Below are 22,449 nucleotides of genomic sequence, written 5' to 3' on the forward strand. Positions count from 1 at the left end.
GATGTCTTGTACAGACAGAATTATCTGAATTATCTTTTTGCTTTTAACCTTTGTCTTCTTATTTCAAATAGGTGTGATGTTCCCCTTATGTTCTGGTGAGATTTTGTTAGATTGTTTTCTTTAGTTTATTTTGGGTTAGTGACTTTCTGTTTCTTTGGGATTTTTTAACCCTGGCTCCTATAGTCCTTGACTTTCATGGACCTTTATTAGTTCAAACAGGCAAAAATCCTTTCCTTGTATTTTTGACAATACTCGCTTTAAAATAAAACTCGGGTACATCAGGTTAAATTATTTCAGTTTCTTTCTCTGTGAGCTTTATCAGGTAATTTGTCAGAGGTCTGCCTTATTCGTTGTTTGAGTTCTCTTCACTTCAGTTGCATCTCAACCCACAACTGCTTCCAACTAGCTCTTATGCTGGATTTAAACTGCAGATCTATATAATGCAAAGCTAGTGGCTTAATGGAAGTTATTTTAGCATGCACTAGTTATAAATAACCTGCACTTACTTTTTAGAATCCAGGAATTTTGATGTTCTTTAGTGCTGGGTGCTCAGAAGGCACATTTAGCAGGCTAGCCACCTAGGTCCATTGTATCAAATACAGAAAATAAATGAATGAACAGGGGGCAGTTGGGATTATGACCTGTGCAATGTTCATCAGAAAGACAGCAGTGCTAGGGCTTCTGCTGAGTAGATATTCAGAAGATCTAATGAAAAATCTGTTGGAGTCTTGGTGACACAATCATTCCTGGTGTCCCCAGGAATTTGCATCAGCCTCTTAGGTGTGGTTTGCTTGTTTGTTTTGGGTGTTTTTGCCAATGTTTATTGGTTGGGGTTTTTAGGGTGATATGTAGTTATTTTGTTGGTTTGTTTGCTACTTGCAGTCTTTGAGTGGTTTGGTGTTGGGTTTTTTTCATTCTTGTATCTAACTTTGTATAAGAAAGTCATCATTTGAAGAGTTCTTGTTCTCTAGATCAACTACCAAAACACCTTCAGACAATTATATATGAAACATAATAGAGAATTACTTCAAGAAATCCATCAGCTGCAGCTGGTTTGTTCTCGAGCAAGTCTTGGTTATGAAGCTTATTTTCTGTTTTAAGCTATCCCATATTTGCCTTCTATGTTGCCTCCTGTCTTACTGTTTGGGAAATACCAGCCCCTGGGACAATCAAACTCTTGATCTTACAGAAGAATATGTTCCTAGATTTTCAAAAGTGACAGGAGTTTTTACTCCATTTCCTTAGTCTCTTCTTTAAGTTACGATGTCTAATGCTCACACCAAGAGAGCCAAGCCCTAACTCTGAAAAGCAGCAAAACCTATGAGAGATTTATTCAAATGGGCTCCATAACCATGCAAAATTTATGTCTTTGTAAGTCCTAGTAAGGGCTTGATGCATTCAGTTGTCTTGGTATCCAGAACATCTTCGGAGAACTATTTAGTGTGCTTTGTTTTCCTCCACATGAATAACAAGGTCATCACTCTGATGTGCTTTTGCTTTTGAAGAACATGATCATTGGTATGTGTGGTTTTGAATTGCAATGCATGTAACTTAGAGTGCAATTTAAATCAAATTCTGATACATTACAGTAGTTATTTTCATAGTCTGCTATGAAAATAACTAGCTTGTTTGTATCTTTGGATGTATTTGGGCAGCTGTAGGTTTTCTCAAGCACAAATGTAACAAGACTTTTACCAGGCCCAAGAAATCTCACAGAAGGAATTTGGAATTTTTTTTTTTTTTGTGAACAATAAAATTCCACATAAAATTCCACTTTTAGTCTAACTCCATGTGAAAGGGCATGGCCTTAGATCTTCAGTTTGTGCCTATTAGCTTCTGAAGTTTTCCATTTATGGGAAAAGTGGTTTTGAAACCTGAAGTGAACAACTTCAATCAAACACTCACTTTGTATTCTCAGAGGAGTATATTGAAATTTCCACAGAAGGAATATGACTACTGGTTATTTAACTCTTGAATCTACTTTTGAGTCCCAGTCACAACAGTTTGACAAAATTTCTTAGCAAAACCTTGAATCATTTTTTGTACCTTTACACACAGCAGAATCATTATTCAGTTTGTTTAACAGAACACGCTAGTAGTGACAATGTTATATGTTCCATATGCTTTACTGCAAAAAAATAAAAGGGTTTGAAGATATCTAAAATACTATAGAAATAGACAGGTTTAGTAAAATAATTCAAGCTTTTTTGTTGGAGCATTTTATAAAAAAAATCTGGCTTTTTCAAGGTCCTAACTTTAGAGTTTCTAAAGTAACAGACAGGGATACTCTCTTAAACAGCAATCAGCCACACTTTTGCATTTAAGGACTTAAACCAGAAACTTTGTTCACACATTTAATTGATAATTATTATTATTAATATTAATCCCTAACATAAAGAAATTATTAATTTAGCTTATTTGCTCAAGGGATGCATTTCTTTTTGAATAGGATAGAAGATATTAGCAAGTTAATATCTTCCCACTGTGGTAGAAAGTGAGTGAAAATTAATGAAGATAATAGGCTTTACTTAGATAATTTCATTATTGTCATAGATTTACCTGCCCTGTTTTATGACTGCCTTTTTGTCTGTAGTGAAATTATTAACTTAGCTCTGTCAGAACTACTTTATAAAACAGCTAAAAGGGCTCAAATTACACAAATTAAATATTTTTGCACCTTGTTGCTTTCATTAATTGTTTATGCATGTTGAAGGTTTGTTGGGGTTTCTTTGCTTGTTTTGGGGGGTTTTTATGTGGCTCCCCTGATGCTGGCAGAAGTAGAGGAGGGATATTTTTATTTTTAAGTGCAGGCTGGATGCCTGCATTCCAATAGAAGTTTCTAGTTGTGGACTCTGCCAACTCCTCATTTTTCAATGGACTATGTGACTGTAGAGAAAACTGAAGACCCCAAAGCAGGAATTGAAACTTTTTCCTTTCTTAGATGATTGACTCCTCAGGGACACACCTCTGAAGGATACCAAGTTTATCTTTACTCACTAAGACAGGGGAGTAAATATGGTGACATCTCCCTAAATATTTGTTCACAGGAATACTGAGGGACTTTACCAAAAATACTAGTAAGTGGTGACAGTATCAAATGATGATCTCAAGAGAATTCAAAGTGTTACTTTTAAATACCTCAGAGAACACTGCTTTCATAAAATGTCGTCTTCAGACAAGATTAACCAAAAGGAGAAAAAAATCCCTGAATTGGTCTACCCATGAAAGCCACTCACTCTCCCTCACCTGCCACAGCTGAGCAGAGGAGAAAAAAGTACATTGAAGGGTTCATGTGTTTAGATAAGGACTGGGAGAAAACATTCCAAAGGCAAAACAGGCTCATCTTAGAGATACAAAGAGCTTATTACTAACAACATCAGAAGATGGTAATGAGAAGTAAAATGAGCCCTTAAAAACACATTTTCTTCCCCCAACCCCTCCTTCCTTCCCATCAATAGCACAGGGAGACAGGGTGTGGGGGTTTTATCAGTTCATCACCTGAAGTTTTCTTCTGCTGCTCCAGGAGACGAGTCCTTCCCCTGTCAGACGGTGGGGTCTCTCTCACAGGAGACATTTCTCCGTGAACTTCTCCAACATGATTCCCATCTCATGAGCAGCAATCCTCCCAAAATTGCTGAAACGTGAGTCCTCCCACAGACAGCCAGTCCTCCCAAAACCGCTGTGACGTGGGTCTCTCTTCCCCCGAGGTGCAGTGCTCCAAGGTCAGGCTGCTCCAGCCTGGAAGCTGGGCTCTCTGTCTCCACCAGGTCTCCCACTGGACCAGAGCCTCCTCCAGGCTCTCCCACTCTGCTGAGGGCACCTCCCCCACAGGCTGCAGGTGGATCTCTGCATTCCCCATGGATCTCCACGGGCTGCAGGGGCACAGCTGCTTCACCATGGTCTCATCACAGCCTGCAGAGGAATCTCTGGAGCCCCTTCTCCACCTCCTTTTCCACTGACCTTGGTGTCTCCATGTTGTTTTCCCTCACATGTTCTCACTTCATCGTCTTCTCTGGCTGGAATTAAACCTGTGTGCCCCACTTTGTTTTGATTTTCTTCCTAAATATGTTAACACAGATGCATTACCAACCTCTCTAATTGGCCCAGCCTTGGCCAGCAGCATGTCCATCTTCAGAGCCTCAGGGACTGGCTCTGCCAGAGGCTTCTCCCAGCTTCTGACAGAAGCCACGTCTGAACCTCCCCCCACCCCCCACTACCAAAAACCAAGCTGGGCAAAAACAACACAGTTTTCCACCATTGAATAGATAACGGGAATATTTAGACCAAAAAATTAAAAATGCATATGGAAAATGTTTTTATGAAAAATTCTTTGTAGGAATTGAAAAAGCTCTTTGAGCAGAAAATTCTCCACTAGCTCTCTGGGGCAGGCTGCTAAACCTTTCTTGGTTTTGCTGTTGTATTAGTTCAATAAAAATCAGTAATATAAACACATCTACCACTTTTTTCTGTGTGACATAAAATGCTCCCTTAACACTTGAATCAAGTAGCATCACTACTGCTGGTAGTAGCCAGGCCTGCCAGAAAGCCCATGTTTTTCTATTTAGCTTGCTAGGCATATTTGCTTTTCCTTCAGCTCTTCTTTTCTGTATGACATGCCAGCATTTCTTCGTTCCATCACATCCTTATGCTTGCTTTCAGTATTCATTTTTTTCTAGTGCCAAATTTTTTGCCAAATGTTCTGTTGCTTCTGTGGATGTGTTTGCAGCAGGCTTCCTCTGAGTGTCTGTGTTTCATATTTGAACAGCTCATCAGCAGGCATATCAATTCTCTTGCTGGGAATTTGTTTTCTTCCTCAAAGAGATCTTTGCAGCTTGATGTTGACAGCTTTTGTCTTCCCCTGAGGCAATTTTATTTAGGGTCTCTGGGTAGTCTGTCATCTGCTTTTGTAGAAATAAAAAGGCAAACAGCTATGTTAATTACTTCAAATATGGCTCACATGTATAAATTGCTACTAGTGGCAAAAACCTTGATTTGACCCTTTTTTTCTGGACATAGTAATTCAGACAGTGTATGCGTCTTTGAAAGTATCTATGTTTCTTTCCAAAAAATTAAATTGTGAAAATTGTAATATATACTATCACCTTATAAATCTTGCAACATCTTTTGCTTTGAAATACTCCTTTAACCAGGCTGAAAATGGAAATATTTCCGCTTATATTCCCTTCTCTTCTTCTTCACCACCTACCAGATAAGTGACAAATACAGGCATGGGAGGGAGGGAGGGAGGCAGGGAGCAAGGGAGGATCCTGAGCACACTGAGAGCCCCGGCTCACTCTCTGTTCACAGATCAGTGGAGAAGGCTCCGTGACAGAGCGCGGGTGGGACCGGGGGAAGTGCGAGCAGTTTGACTTCCTGGCGACATTGGAGGAGGTGTGATGTGGCAGGTGGCAATGTAGCAGTCTTGCGGAGACCAGTCAGGAGTAATGGGCTGGAAAATCCAAGGTCACCGGTGCAGTATCATCCTGGTGCTCACTACTGGTGCCACATAAAGCATGGGCTCAGATTATTTAAAACACAATTGGAGCAGGGGAAGAAAAAGGTGGAGGAGAGGAGGTGATGAAGTATGGTGTTCTTTTTTGCAGAGACTCTGTTTATTTTGTGACATTTATTTTATTTTTATTTTAAAGGCAGATGCTCATTTGGTCTTTCGTCTGCCAGCTGGGCACTGTATGCATGGCAACTGTCACCTTTTCCTGAAGTCCTGCAGGCTTTGGTGCTGGGTCATGTGGAATCCAGCCCAGCTTCTGTTAAACTATTTAGAGCAGTTTTTAAATTTTTTCCTCCCAACTTAAATTCAGAAGCAAATGGCCTTTTTTTTTCAAGTGAACAGAAAAGGATAACCAAGTATTATGAGCAAGAAGTACCAGCCAGTGAGTTTGTGGAGAACCAGCACTAGGTGGCCCTTCTTGAGCAGGCGATTTGGACCAGATGACATCCAGATGTCCCGTCTAACCTCTATCATTCTATGAAGTTCAAAATCCCAAAATTTGAAGGAATTTTTTTTTTAAATGACTAAATCTTTTTATCTTTTTCTTACATTTGAGCACAGTGAACTGCTTACTCTTTACTTGCTCCCACACACTCGTGTAGGCTCAAATGTCACTGCAGCATGATATGTTAGGGTGTTTCTGGAGACTGATGTAGGATGTCAGACTAAAAAGAGGGAGTGATCTTTGCTGAAGAACAGTATTTTTCCTGTTTCAATTCAAGAGCTAATCATGCAACATTTTCCAAATTTTACCTAACTACAATGGCAGATATTTGCAAATTCTAACCATAGATTATATAAACCATTATCCTATCTGTTCAAGTAGCCCAGAATATGGTCTTGTTTGGGTGGGATTTTTTGGGCTTTCATTTTTTCTTTTTTCTCTTTTTTACAGCCTGATCAGTTTTGTCTTCTTACAGGAAGACTTTAAAAGGAAAAGAAGGATCAATTTTGCAGTAGAACTGTCAAAATAATTGTTTCTAGTTTGCACACATGTGGATTTTGAGGGCCAAGGAGTACAGGTTTCAGCCTAAATCTGAGAAATCACACATCTGAATTCTCTGACAAATAAGAACTTTCTTTTCCTTTAGATTTTTAGTTGAAACTGATGTTCTTGTCAGCATTCCAGATGATACCAGTAATGAAACTGCCAACATTGTCAACTCCATTGGGCTAGCTGCCTGTTTCTCCCAAGGACTTGAGATGCAGGACAGCCCTGCTAGCAGACCTCCTGGGACTATTGCTCTGCAGCTTCAGGATTCCCTGGCTCTGAAGGAGACCTAATTATGTCTGACTTTAAGCAAAAGGTGCATTTGTCTTTGGCCCCTGAGGCAGGTGCATTAGGAATTCAGGTAAAAGATTAAACAAAGCTGGTGATGCCCAGTATGCTCAAAGCATAATATTTAGGGATAAACTTTTCATTGAAGAAACTTGACTTCATACAAATATCACTGACTAGTTCCACCTTTCAAACCAGATCAGACATATCTGGTAGGGACTGTACAGCACAAGATGTGTGATAGTTGTGTGTCACAAACGAAGAGATAAGATGCCCAAGCCTATCAAACAGGTGTATTTTTACCTTTCAAATCATATCAATTCAGCGTGGTAGATAATTGAAGCAGAGAGACCCTGTCTACATTTTGAAGCTTATGCAATTGAAACATATTTTTCCTATATTTTAGAGATCTTTTCACCTTGAATTTCAACATCTTCTACTATGACTCAGGGAGGGCACCATGAGCTCACTACATCATTCTGTCTTTTATGTTTGCCTTGGTGGTTTTCCTTATTCTTACCTGAATCTATGCACTCAGAAGTTGGGACAAAGTTTTCCCACAAACCATCTCTTTGGATCAAAAGACACATTTTTTTAAAACTTTATCCTCCCCCTTTATTATGCAGTCTACCAGCCTCACCACTTCCTCTTTTTGAGTGTAGTCCATACATATCTTTTACCCCCACATTCATCCTATAGCCTTCATCATCTCTCTTATCCCATCTTTTCAGAATTCTTTCTTACAACCTGTAAGTTTCCAGAAACAAATTTCTACCAGCTACATTTTCCTGTTCTCCCATCTTCAGTACCTGAAAACAGATTATTTTAAGAGGCATTCCTTAAAAAAATTGAGAATAATCACTGCTCTGGAAGTTAGCACAGTTTTCTTGAGGAGGTTCAGTTGCTATTGAATTCTGAGACACAGCATGCAGTTCACCTGTGCTATCTGTGAGTTGTCTTGGCTGAATGTTCTATTCAACATAATCATGTATATTTAAGATTAAAAAGTAAGGATTTTATTTCTTTAGTAGAAAATTAGAGGAGCTGAGACAGCTCATTTGACATGACAGCATTCTATTGAGCCAAAAGGTAATTTTCAGAGACTGCATCTTTGGTAAGTATTCCTGCAGCAGTGGGGTAGTGATTTTAATGCACGGTGCTGCATTTTAATAGCCAATTGAGATGGCTATTAAGATATAGCACTGTACATTAACATCACCACTGCTCAGACAGCGGCTGGTGGCTGCTACTCAGCTGACAGCTCCCTGCATTCTGCTTCATAGCAGTCGTTTCTTTAGTAGCTCCTCTGATCTCCAGAAAGAGAAGTAAAAATCATTATCTAGTTAATATTTCACGCTGTGTTGGGCATACAGATCCCAGGGGGAGAAGCAGGAGAGTAGTGATGCTGAGCGCGGGGACTCTGAGGCGGAGGAAGAAAGAGTGAGGGAGGAAATCCCTCTGTGAAAGGATCATTCCTTGCTTTTCATCTCGTAGACTCACTTTAGCTCAGGGAAAATGTGGTTCATGAACCCTGAGACTTGGGATACAGTGCTTTAGGGGAGGACTGTGTAGCAGAAGTGGCTTGTGTAGCTAAGAGGTAGTAAGATACTGAAATTCATGAGACCCTGAGAAATGTACAAAACTGCCAGGAAAAAAGGTTTAGTTGAAAAACTGCATGCATTTAAAAACTTTTCAGAATCTTTTAAGATAATAATTCAACTTTTACTCTTTGCACTTGGAAGAAACTAAAGGATAATAATCAATGACTACTATTTGTTTAGGCATTTCCTTGGCTATAGTTTTCTGTTCTGATATGAAATAAAGTTTTGCTTGCTGTCAGATTGCACCTAAACAACCTCCTTTGTAAAAATGCAGAAATTAAGGAAAAGTGCCTGTGACATTGCAGTCTTACATCTCTCTGACAGTAGTTTTGAGCTGGCTTTCAGAATTAGGAAAAAAAAAAGAATCATTGCAATATCCTTCTCTGCCCTACCTTTCTGTTCACAGTGTGTGTGGATTAAGTCAGCAGATAGCCTAGGATAAAGAAGGATGCTGTTTCAAAATACTGTATAACAGAGGGAAAGATGTATTCAGAAGCTTCCTTGAATGGCCTTACTGTATCCTTTGATCTCTGCAATTTTCTTGGGAATGAGCTACAGCAATTATCTATCTCAGGACTTAGTTTCTGAAAAATTGCTTGAAGCAGAGCTGTGGAGGCCACTGACTGAGATCAGTAGCTTTTTCTTTCAAATTCTGTTAAATAGAAATGTTTATGAGTGTATTTCCAGCTAGAAAACTTTTAAAAACATGATATGAAAACTTTCCAGGAAATTGTGAGTTACTGCTTAAAAAGAAATTAGTATCTATGAATACTCATAGCATTCTTTCCAAAGATACATGGAACTGCAGGATGGAATTACAGCCTAAAACTTCAAGCGATAAGTGTTGGTAGTTTTACTAAAGATTTGTGAAGACAAAATCAAGAAGCAATGTAGGAATAAAAATATCAAATTGATTTACACAAAAAATATCAAATAGATTTAAGAAAAGGTACACAGAAAGGTACCTGTTTAGAATTTAACCTGCTAAAGAATGTATTAATCTTTAATTTTCTGCATGTCTGTTCTTTGTAGGAAATCCCATCACCTATGTTTGTCTTCTAACAATTCTCTGGATTACAAGAAGCCATGTGTAAGAATAAGGTCAAATTAGTTTGATAAAAATTTATTTTGGTGTTTTTCTTGTGAGGAATTGATTTATCAGGTACTGTCTTTTAAAATATTTCACAAATACAATGATTAAAGTATTTTTTAACATGAAGGAATAATTCAGGCTGAAAAACATCTACTGTGTAAGCACCTTTTCTATGGAAAATCAGATGTATTTTCTCATTTAGTATCCACAGTATTCCCAAAGAATTAGGGACTTGCAGTACCTGCAGGCCAAAGTCTAGCAGCGTCTAGTGATCAAAGGCTGGGGGAGAGAAAATAGTGTTAAATAGTAAAAATTTTGAATATTTTAAAAAAATATCATCAGGTTGGCCTCAGGATTTTTTCTTTCTTACCAAGCAAAGTGTGATGAACATTTACATTTGCTGTGTCCTGTATTCTGTTGTTCCTAACTTGGAATATCCAGTTTGAATGTGTGTTTATTTTTCTATCACGCTATATTTAAAACTCTGAGGAAACAGAGCAGCAGTTTGTCATTTTCATGCTGTTATGCACCACTAGAGGCCATCATATACCTCCTTAAATATTAGATAGCTATGCAAATTATTCTAGAGAGGATGTGAATAGCTGATGAATGTAAGAGTCTATATAAAAGGGCTTGGGGAAACCTACTTGAGGGAAGGTTTATTCATAACTGATTATTGTGAACACCATGTGTTTTAAGACTAATTCTAATTGATTCAGAGCACCTCTGTCCTCTTGTAGATTCCTAGGTAACCTTTGAATAGGTCATGGAGTGTATGGAGATGTAGGCAGCTGTTCTTTGCGCATGACCTACGTCAGTAAATGCAGTCAAGCTTAGAACATAAAGCAGTAATCTTTTAGATTGATTTTTGTATGCTTGGATTAGAAATTAAATTATTTTCCCCCTTTATCTTCCCATCTAGACAATGGGATATCGTTCTCAATCCCCCACAGACAATGTATTGAGTCATTAAGGAGCTAACATATAGTCACTGCCTGATCCATAAAATAGACTTTGTGTTACACAGTTGTACTCTTTTGAATTGTGGAAACAAATGACTGAAATTATAGAGGAATTACAGGTAGCATGATTTTAACTGTGAAAAAAATCAAATTAACATTAATCTTATGCAATCAGGAGGTGCTATCAAGAGTAGTAACACAAGAGGGTGGTAAAAAGATGAATTAGTTTTACAGTGGGTTTGGCTGACTTTCTGCAAGGCTATGGTGTGACATGGACCTTATCCAGGAGATCTTTTCTACTGCCTTGATTTTCAGTTTCACTCCTTCTAGCAAACTAACCATTCAAAGAAATATATCTTATTTTACTTTCTTTTTGAAGACTTGCTGATTTTTTTTATTTCAATGTAACAGCTTCTTAATATGTGAAAACCTTGCGTGTGTTTTTGAGAAGTAAATTATTAGAGGAGAAGTACTGATTTATCTGAATCAGGTTGGTGTGCAGTATTCTCTCATCTAAACATTGAAAGATATCAAGATAGATAACAAATGTCAAGTACTATGGTAGCACATCCAAACTACTTTTCTAATAATACAAGCAAGCAATATGCATGTTCCACACTATATTCAAGTATTTTTTAAAATAAGAAAAGTATATTATGTCATATGTAGAAAAAAAAAAAAAAGAAAAAAAAAAGTGTAGCAAAAATGATGCTATATAAGTGCATTTTAACAATCAGTCCATGCTGATTTCTGGGATAATATTTTTGTTTGTTTTACTTTATAGTTTGTTGGGTTTTTTTGGAGTTATTAGTAAACTGCGGAACAATATATAATTTGGCTTCATTTTCAGATCATTACTGTTATGAAAACAGGGATTTTCTGCCCATGCTTTGGAGTCCAGATCAAGAGGATTGCTGAGAAGGCAAGTCTAAAAAAGGTCTGCTTTTCTCCTTGTGGACAAGGAACACTGTAAGGAACAGTAAGTGGCTTTTAAAGAAATCTACTTGATTGAGTCTTGAAAAATGTGTATTTCTGCATTACCTGCTTTTCATGGGCACCTCTTCAGTGCATTCAGGCCACCCAGACAAAATGGAAAAGAGAGTGTGATGTTGACAACTGCCTGGGTCACACTGTAAGGGCCCTAATGCAAGGCCTGCTCTCAGGGCTTACTTGGGCCAAAACGGTGAATGTCTTGCCTGTACGGCTTCTGCACACAAACTGGCACATCAGTGTGTCTTTCTACCATGTCAATTTATCAGTTTAATGTTTGCTAACTCCAAAAGGACAGAAACGCGCTTCACTGTATGGTGTAGACATGTGATTTTGAGTGTGTTGCTTTCCATCTTTGTGACTCAATTTCCCACCTGGGAGATGGTGATAACAATGCTAATGTGTCTCGTTATTGTCTTGCCTATTTAAACTGTAAGCTCTTCAGGGCAAGGGCTGTCTCATACCATATGTCTTTACAGAGACAGGCAGAATGAGGCACTGATTGCATTTAGGGTCTCCTGGTGCCACAATAATTAAAAGAGAGAAAATAATATTAAAAAGGAAGAAAAGGGAGAAGGTAGGTCTGGTATCAAGAGGCTTTCAGATTTCCTGGTAGCAACCCAAAAGCAAGAGAAGAGTTTATCTCTGAGGGGAATTCTTGCTTTTTCAAATTTCTCAGCTCTAAATGTCATATTGGTTTTCAGACAAGTACAGTAGGAAACCATTGCAAACAGAGTAGTCCAGAAGCTAATGGAGATCCAAACTGGAAGAGAAGGATTAGCAGTTTGAGTTACTGCAAGTAGATGGGTTGGAGAACAGATCAGCTTTTTTGACAGGAGAGTACCTAGAAAATTAGAGTGTTTCCTCCTTCCTCATTAGAGAATGAGCAGATGTTTCTGAGCATGGATGAGATGTTTGCAGTCATAAGAGGAGAAAGGCAAACTGAAGTGATGGAAACTCATCCACATTCTGCTGGAGTACATCAGTCGCTGACAGAGTTATATTCTGTCCCAGGTAATGGGAAGAATCTTTCACCAGTCATTTTTCTTTCAGTAAGATAGAAGACTAATGAAAGTGATTACTAGAGATCTGAAATACAGATCTTGTATGCTAGTAACATAGCTGAAATACAGCCATGTATGCTAGTAACTTCTGCTTTAAGATTGCTAAATCTGGGCTTTATTTGTAAATGTTTGTACGATTTGGGTCAAGTACCCTTTTGGCATGTCAGCTGAGGACTGCTCTGCAGAACTAAATGTCCCTTCATTCAGGTCTTGATGAAATGCACCATACACAGCAAATTCCTATTCACTCTTCATCCTTATTGTATAAGTGTTCAGATTGCTTCATCATAGTCTATTTTATCACTAGTAGATGTTTCTGTAGTGGATTGGATAGATTCTGTACAGGGGATTTGCTCTAAAGGCTTCTATGATTTTTTGTCTACAGCCTAGGTTTGAATTCTGGCACAGAAAGAGATTAAAAATGTATCATTAATACTTGTCCATGAAGTTCATATTTTAGGCTCTTATTTAATACCCAGATATTCCAACAATACCCCCACAGTGTTTGTAGGTAGTATTAGGACAGTAGTTTTAAAAATATCCTGTGCTGAAATGACACAGGTTACAAAAGTCAAAGTTTCTCATTATTATGTCCCTTTTACTACTTGTAAAAATCCATATGCTTAGATCAGAGTTTTCAGAAGCTTCCGGTTTGAAATGTAAAATAGACTGCTGGCTTTGAATTTAGTTTTTTTCAAAATAGGGTTACGGAGTTAGTAATGAGTAAATTCTTATTTGTTCTCCTGCACCCTATTTAATAGAACTGAGGATACAATGCAGACCTCAAGATATGGACAGGAAGACCCCTTAGCAAAGTGAGATGCCTCATGCATCTGAGATGCAAATTGAAGCAGTCTGTGATAGAGCAAGCTTCCTTGAAGTAAAATTTATTTAAGTATATTTGGGGTTATGTCCCTTTTTCTTTGTGTATTGAACCTTATTGGTGGGAGGAAATATTTGTTCTCTGTCAGCAATTTTATATGCTATTGATATTCACTTTATCTTAACCTCTTCATCTGAGTTTGTGTACTTATCTTTTCACTGAAGTGAGAATTTTGATTACAGGCCATTAGAAATACCCAGAGCAAGGTTAAATTATTGAATGTACCTTTTCCCCCCCGATTTCGATAGAAAATTGTTGCTTGTAGAAATAATCATTAAAGAAATTATGCTTAACAGAGAGAGCTGTAGAATTGTCTCTGTTCCCTACCAGGGGTATGATTTCTTAAAGCCATGAAGTTTCATAATGGCTCTGGTCTTTCCTTCCCACTCCCAGTGGTGCCTGGGCAGGCAGCATGTACTTCTGCATCCTGCAATACTGTGCAGCATAGCTTTTAGCTTTAAAGGTGCTGGTATGTAGCTGGTTTCACACCCCTCTCTGCCCACAGTCTTTTTTCTGGAAACTCTTCTTGTAGCTGGCTGCTGCAATGACTCCATGATTTATGCCTTTAACAAATACCTCCATGCCTCTGAGTATTTATAAGCCTTTTTAACTGTCTTTATCAATTTTTTTTTTTTTTTTTTTTTTTTTTTTACAGTCTGGTCTTGCACTGGTAAAACTCAAATGCTAGAGTTGCAAATTATAAGCAAGTTTGGTTTCTCCATAAAAAGTTTTATTATAGTGTTTGATACTTACTCAAGAAGCAAAATATTTATTTCCCTATTATTTCTAAATGAGAGAAATTTCTATTCATTAACCATTTTGCTCCAAACAAAACATTTACTGATTAGCAGTATAAACTTTCCTCAAGTCTTCCATGTTGTACCACTTCGTCCTCATTTTAAAGAAATTTTCTTCTTAGGAAAAATACTTATTTTAGTAGAAAGCTATAACTGAAAAATAAAAGCAAAACATATGTTGAGTGGGAAGGGAATAGATACAGTATAGATGAGTTGTGCCTTTTTTGTCCCCACATTTACAAAAAGGATGACAAGCCTTAGCAAGTGGAGTGGATGTAGGCTGGGAAGCAAATCTTTAGTCATATACATGTTCTGTTTGTTTATCTATATCTTTTGCTTTGGGTATCTCATCACTATTATTTGGGGATCTTATTGATACTTCTTCAATCAGTAATAACACTTAAATTTTTATTCATTACTGATAAAAGAGAATTCTTTGTGTCAATTTACATGGGACTGTAAGTGAAGGGTACATAGATTAAGCAAAAGCACAGGAGGAGCATCCCTGGCTCCACTAGCCATGACTAAGATATTACTCTGGATTTCACTGTTCATGAAGGGCACTAACTGGTTTAGATCTGACTGGTTAACCTGCAGCTGCAGCATTAAATACCAGTTATTTGCTGAGTCCTTCCTTTTGTAATTTATCTCCTTCTCTAGATCATTATGGCTTGTTAATTTTCAAAATAGGTTTCAAGTAAAAAATATCATCCAACATGTTCACAGATTCTAAACCCATTAAGTTAATACTTTACTTTTATGTGAATTTCTATTGATTTTAATAGAACTACTTATTATGCCCAAAGGTGAGCATTTTCTGGGTCAGGGGCTGGCTAGTATCACGTAATTCTTAGGAAAAGAACCACATTTATTATGTTCTCTCTATTTAATGAGGCTTAGTTAAAATTTATCTATGAGGTTTAGATTAGCAAGCAGATTCAAATTTCCCCAGCAACTGGGATTCAAAAGTTTTGTTGGCGATCATCTGTGAAATAAATCTCAATTTTTAAAAAAAAATACATTATCATGCAGATATATTTATCAAAAAATGTCCTCTTTAAACCTGTAAGAGCTTAATGTCATAATTGCTTTTAATGTCTTGGCCAAATGTGAATTAACAAAACCCACTGGAAAATGTGATTATCTGCATTCTGAATTGCAGGGGTGACCCCTATTTGTGAATTCCAAATCATCTCATTATATTCAAGTCATACACAGATATTACCACTGGGTAGGGTATTATGGATATCCTATAATAACAATAATAATTAATAATAATTAATAAAGAAGATGGTCTGGGTAGCTTGGAATGTAGCCAAGGCACTTCTGTTGGATTAACAGTTGGGTTTTTTCATTTTTATGCATGGGTCAAGACCAAGAATGTATGAAACTCAGTTTTTTGAAACACAGTCCTGAGTTTTGTTCTGCTCCTATCCAAACATTTATTCCAAAACAGTGCTAGATTTTTACCAAAAAGCACTATTTGTTATTCAATTTTATTAGTTTTTATCCAGCACACCATTAGATTTTTAGAGCCATTTTTTAGGGATCAATATGCTAAGAGTGTTGTTAAATACTTGGCAAGCTGATAACTTGTTCAGACCTGGAGCACATCGTAGTTGTCCCTCATCCTCCTAGTGTGTATGAGCTTTCTGCTCTTCAAAACTCAGATTTAGCAGAGAACCAGAGGGAGATTTGGTAATGCTGGTAATGCTCCTTGCTCTAAACCAGAAATTCATGATATAGGAAGGATAAATGCCTATGACTGGGTGCTCATGTTCTTCCAGTTGTATACAGACAGCAGTGACCTTCAGGGAAAATTACTAAGTTTTGTGTGTTATAGTTAGCAGCTAAATGCCACACTAACTAATTAATTTTTAAAAGAGTCATCAGGAAGCACAAGTGACTGTTAGGGTGGGGAGCTGCAATAAGCAAGGGTAATATTAACGTGTTTAACTATGAAAATTACCAAAGCAATTTACCCAGAAACTGTAGCCATTATCAGAATTCTTAACACTCCAATTTCTCATTCTCTTTTATAAGCATTAATCATATTTTATTTTTAACCAGAAACCTCAAAGCGGTATTAAATTAAGTGAAACTTTAATAATGAAATTGCATGCAGTACTATTCAGAAGTTATGCAGAGAAGCTTTAATATACTCCATTAGGCAGAGAAAAATGTTGAAAGGACATGGTTAATGTTCAATTGTATTCAGTTTCTCTTTTTATTACAAGAATTTCGCTATTGACTTCAATGGAAGGAACACCAGCCTCTGCTGTGGTGGTGTGATCGTGTGGGTTAGTCTCCTGAATCACTGGAAAAGCATTACAAAATAAAGCTACACTGAAGGATGGTGCCTTATACATATCACACAGGAAAGAAGATATTTATTAAAAAGGGCAGGTGGATGGTTGTAGGGGCGGAAATGGGGCCAGCATTTGTGTGATGGGTCTCAGCAGAGAGAGCAGACAATGGGGATGGGCACTCAAAATCTTGCGTCAGCTCTGCCAGGCCCAAAGAGGGTGTAGTGAGGGCACTGCTCCCTCCAAATATCAGGTAAAAATCAAGGTGGTGGAGAGGCTGGCTTTTGTCTCTCTTCTCAAGCATTCTGCACAAAGTTCTATGGAAAGGGAATCAGGAAGAAATGGGTAAAGAATAAAGAAATGCAGAATGAATTTTCTTGCTTTTCTGAGGATTCATTAAAGCTTTGGGCTTGGTAAAGTCTTGATGTCATCAGAAGCACAAAGATAATGGGGGAAGTGAGAAGCTCCAAGAAGCACCTTGTCTGGGGAAAAATCATATGCTCACCTTGTTTATATGTTTATCTAGTTATTGCTGAATCTTTCATAGAGAATCTTTGAAACAGAAAGGGCACACAAAGAAACCACAGGGAAATGTCCCACACAGGCCACCCCTCCAGTAGGGTGGCCTTGGAAGTCTGCCTTGGGCCTGAGAGAGTGATAGAGCTGGTCTTCAAGATAAATAAAGATGCTGTCTCCTGTCCTCTGATTTCTCATTGTAAAGCAGAGATAAGATAGAGCAAAGATAACTTTCAAAGAGGATGAAAAGAAGGAAATTAGCAAGATTTTGAAAGATTACATTTTGCAAGAGAAAGAAGGTTCTCCACAGCTATTGTGTGAAAATCTAGGAAAGAAGTTAGCAGTGTTTGCAGCCACAGAACACTGGAAGGACTGGGAGAACACGTTTCCCAGCATTCCTGCTGAACAGCAAGAGTTGTGTGTCTTAATGGGGAACAGATGACACTTTTTCACTGAGTTGTTACTGTCAGAATTCCTTGCTTTCCTACTTTCTACTAAAAGAAGAGTTCAGCTGAGACCAGTAAAACTGCAGAATTTAATGGGGAAAATGTGATCTAAGCAAGTAATCTGGGCAAGGCTGACCTACAGTTTTACTGGCTGTAATGAGTAGGAAAAGGTGTTCATTTTTTTTTTTTAAAAGGTTGCATAGTTAACAGGTTAAACCAATTGCTGCTAAGTTGGAGTTTTAACTATTTGCTGTTAATAAGTTCATGTTGTAATAACCTCTTGTTAATAGTTTTTCTTTAATTACCTGTTGTTGATGGTTAGAAATCCCTCTCCCATCAAGTATCCCCTCCTCCCCCCGCTGTTTCCTGGGAGATGGCACCTGGGACTGAAAAGGTGAAATAGGAGCTGACATGCAAATGTGAAGAACCAGCATGCAAAGGTGTAAACACCATACCAAATCCAGCAAAAAAACCCCTAAAACAGCAAGCCAACATGGAATTAAGGGATCTAAGTGATGTCTAAAGGTGAGCAACTGAATCCAGTGTCTGTTAACATCCTTTTTTACCCCTCACCCTAATCTAAGGATGCCAGCTAGAAACAGGAGGTCGAACGTTGGGCTGAAAAGCGAGGCTTTCCAGATGCTCCTGTGGGGATCAGAGTCCCCAGCTCTGCCTGAATACCAGTGGACAATGCTCCAATCTTCCTCCTCCCCCATGCCCCCCCTGGGAGCAGTGGCGGCATTTGCGCGACCCATCGGTTCTCCCCCACCCCGAGCTGAGTTGTTTTTAATAAAAGCATTAAAAAGGAGAAAGATCTTCTGCCCTATTTATGTCATTGGCAAGACAGCAAAACTTCAGAAAATCTGAGTGTAAGTGCAAATTGTTCTTCAAGTTTCAAAGATTTGATGAAAGCCATTAAAAATAGGTGTTTCCCTCTTTCTCTGGCTCAAAAAAAAAATCCATAGAAATCGAAAAATATTTTGCAAGATAGCTCAGTTGCCATCACATACATGAATGAAATTGGTGTTCTGGTGTTCAGAATGGCACAACTCTAATCACTTTGTTATATTTCTGGTGTCCCCAGCTGCTGGTTTCTCCTACTTTCACTCTGAGTGTGATATTAAGAAAAAAAAAATTAAAAAAAAAAAGAGATGTTCAGTGACAACTAAAAAATTTAAAGAATTAACAAAGTCCCTAAGAGATAGAATTCACAAGTCAGCTTGAAATGAACAGGAAAATCTGAGTTTTTCAGCAACATATGAGTCTGTTTTCCTCCAAATTAATTGGAATCAGTGAGAAGTAAAAGCAACTGCCTTGGAACAAGTAGGCAAGTATGCCTAATTTTCATATTAAATATTGCTACTGTCAATGACCCAAGCAGTGATCAAGACAGGATTTTGGAACTGGGAAGAAGACCAAAAAGAGCTAGAACAACATTTATGTGGAAAATGAGGTAAATGAATAATAGAAAGTAGGCTATAACACAGTGATACAAGGGCAAAAAAAATTTGTTGGTGTTTCTGTTAAACAAATTGGTAATGTCACTGTAGTAGTTACAGTACCATACTTTATATTGTTATTAGACTTACTAATAACTCCCTACAACGTCTCTCACTAAGTTCTGTTTTTAAATGGTACCTTAGGCAGTATATATATAAATTCTGTACCCCTTGAGAACCGTCTCTTTTATTAAGTTAAAATGAAACATCATATTCTCATAGCAAAAATGGGTTGACTTAAAACATTGCTTTTTGTTCCAATGAGATAAATTGCTTAAATAACACCCTTGAACTATTAGACTGCAAAGGTTTACTTTGAAGCTATACAGTGGAAGAAAAAGCACCACCTTTCTATCTCTCTCTAAAGTTTTAAATACTTATTTTCACATACAAAGACTTTGAGATTCCTTGTTGGCATCAGGACAGTAACCTTGTCATATTTCAAATATGCAATTTATAGAGAAGCTCTTTTTTTCAAATGGTTTATGGCTGTGACTTTCCAGATACAGCTGTGATTTAACACATCAGCTGTTACACAGATGTCTCATGAAAGGTAAGTGTCATTGCTGGGGTTGAAGGTTAAATGTCTTTGAAGTCTCAAACAGCAGTAATAGTGGTCAAATAATACATGCCCTGTGAGACCTGATTCTTTTTTCTATATAGCTTGATAAAAATTTGGACTATTATACAAATAGTGCTGCAATATGAAAGTATCAAGAAGTCATCTTGCAAAAAGTTCTACATTTCTATTCTGGACTCCTCACATTTATGTTAGCCTGCAACTGGTATCCCTTAATATGGCATTAACAGATACTGTCTACTTTATTTGTGTCCAGAATTTTTCAGAAATATTTCAAGAGTACAATTAAACTATATAATGTAAACTGAATCATTTACCATGTATTCCACGGGACGTGGGAGAAGGCTATTAAAGTAAATGAACCTGTGGAGTTGAATAAATCTAGAGAGAAGTATTTGGCCTGAAAATTTAAGTAAAAGTAGTTTTAACACTGGTGGAAATTGAATTCCTGGGACAAAATTATTAATGTGCAGATTTTGCTGAAATCCTTGTCCTTGTTGACAAATTTTTTCACTGAAACTGTTCCATTGAATTGTAATTTTTGCTTTGGCTTTATTTGGTAGGTAGAGGTTTTTTCTCTCCTGAAAATTGATGAGAAAAAGCATTTTTTCTTTTGCCAAGTTGTAATAATATGAGGACAGATAGGCATCTGTTAAAACTGTCATTGCTCCAGAGAATTCTTTGGAGCTGCAATGGTGTCTGGGTTCGTCACATTTCTCCTTTCCACCAGTAGTTAGGGGTTTCTGTAACGATCAATTAGTGTGCATGCAATATGTGTGATTTGGCATATGCCCCATATGGAATTATGCCTGATTTATCCTGTAGATTGCCCTAGCGTGGTCTTCTGAACTCTGAAGCTCATTTTTTGGCAGTCAGAATTGTAGGTTTCTGATGTTACAAATAAATGCAAAGTTCTAAGCACCAGCACTGCACTTCTCTGTTTTCTTTTTTCTTTTCTTTTTTTTTTTTTTTTAACAATGAGTTTAAAGAGTAGCTCATTTCAATTGTCCATCTGGAAAACACTGATTTGCATCACTGAGAATACCATTTTTGCTATCAACAGGCTCAATTTTCTATATGATCAAAAAAGCAAAGGCAGTTAAAATGATCTTCTATATGATGAAAGTCTTGAAATATCTAAAAAAATAAAAGGAGAAATTCCTCCAGTCACATGAGTAAAGGAGGGAAGCATATTCACAGAGGTACACACAGAGGTTGCAGATACAAGGCTATCTCTGTTGGTCACCTCTAGTGTATTAAGAGGTTTTTAATTACATTAGTTTCAATTACATTAATTTCATTACAAGTCTGTATTTCTCCACTGAAATTTAAAGTAGAACTTTGTATCACTGAAATAAACTTCTTACTGTTTTTATTTATTCACATTTTTCTTTGATGCTCCTGTGGGGTTTTTTTTTTCTTTTTTTTTAAAGCAAATGTGATATATTTCCTTTTGATGATTTTTAACATGAATAACTTGAAATGTGCAAAAAATGCCATAAGGCTTTTAAAATCTTTCTTGCTTTCTTTAGAAATAAAAGCATATTTGAATGCACACATGCTTACTGTTTAAACATCAGTGTGTTTGAGAACAATTGGGAATACTATGGAAGGTCTAAGTTGTGGGAGCAAATTAAAGCTACCCTTTAATTATTGTCCTTTTAAGGTTAGTACTTTCTACTGGCAGTCCATTAAAAGTCTCATTTCTGTGCCTGGTTTCCCAGAGCAGGGACCACACTCTCAGATGCTTGAAGAAGCTGCCATGCCCTGATCTTTGTCATGCTAAACCTGCTACCACTTGCAACTGTGCTTTATCTTAAAATTGTTTTCTGGTATTTAATGTATCCCAGTGCACATACATACATGGACTCAAGATTAGGAGATTGTAATAGTGGTTTTCACCATACCACAACAAACCAAGCTAGAACTGTGTTCTTGGCATGTGTGCCTTTTTTCTGCCTTAGTTTTGGCACCTGAGATTTTCATCTTTAAAAATGGAAAAAAAAAAAGCCAAATTTTAAATGCCTTTAAAAATTTGTTGGGTTTTTTTTTTTCTTGTTGTTATCCTTGTGATCATAAATCTCTATATGAAAGTGTCTGTAGTCAGAAAAGTCATCTTAAATACCATTTACTGAACAGGAAAGCTTTACAGCTGCAAAACTTTGCAGTATTTCTTTGAGTATCTTTCAGACTCACAGTAGGATACGTTTGTCCCACTATGGATTTTCCATCAGCAAACTCTCACCCACAAATAGATGCTTCTCTGGCATAGGAGGACTGTGAGCTCAGTTACCATCTGCTCTGCTGCTGTCCAAGCAGCTTCATCTCTGGCACTTCTTCCATCAGAAGTTTGTGCAATCTTAGACAGAAAACATCCAGAATCTATGTTCTTTATCCAGAAGTCCTTCTGTGGTTGGTTACCCTCTGGAGAAGATGATAAGCCATTCTTCTGAGGCAAAAACTTTGTGAAGAGCTTGGAACACACTGTGGATGAGATATAGTGTGTGTTAGAAGGATGAAGAATATTTAGGGAAAATATGAAAAACTGCCTATATGAAAGGTTACCATGTTTAATATGTGCTCCCCACAATGGCTGAAGAAACATGTTTGCTCCCCTGCATCTTGTAAAATGCACCATGTGTTTTGTGAATGCTGGGCAATTTTTCCAAGTGATTCAAGGTCATCTGGTCATTGCAGTGGGAGGACAGGAATCACCATGACTAACAATTCCCAGTCCTGCTGGAAGTCATTGCCTGCATCAAGGATAAAGTGAGCTTCTGCAAAAGAGAGTGAGTTGCTCAACAGGAGACTGATCTCACTCAGGGTAAGGAGGAAGTTTGAGACCAAAAGATGGGAGTAAGAGGACCTTCAATTATTTGATTCAATTATTATGTTTGTGTGTTTGATGTGAAGCTTTAGCCTAT

This window comes from Motacilla alba, chromosome 4, assembly GCF_015832195.1.
Source record: "Motacilla alba alba isolate MOTALB_02 chromosome 4, Motacilla_alba_V1.0_pri, whole genome shotgun sequence".
NCBI lineage: Eukaryota > Metazoa > Chordata > Aves > Passeriformes > Motacillidae > Motacilla > Motacilla alba.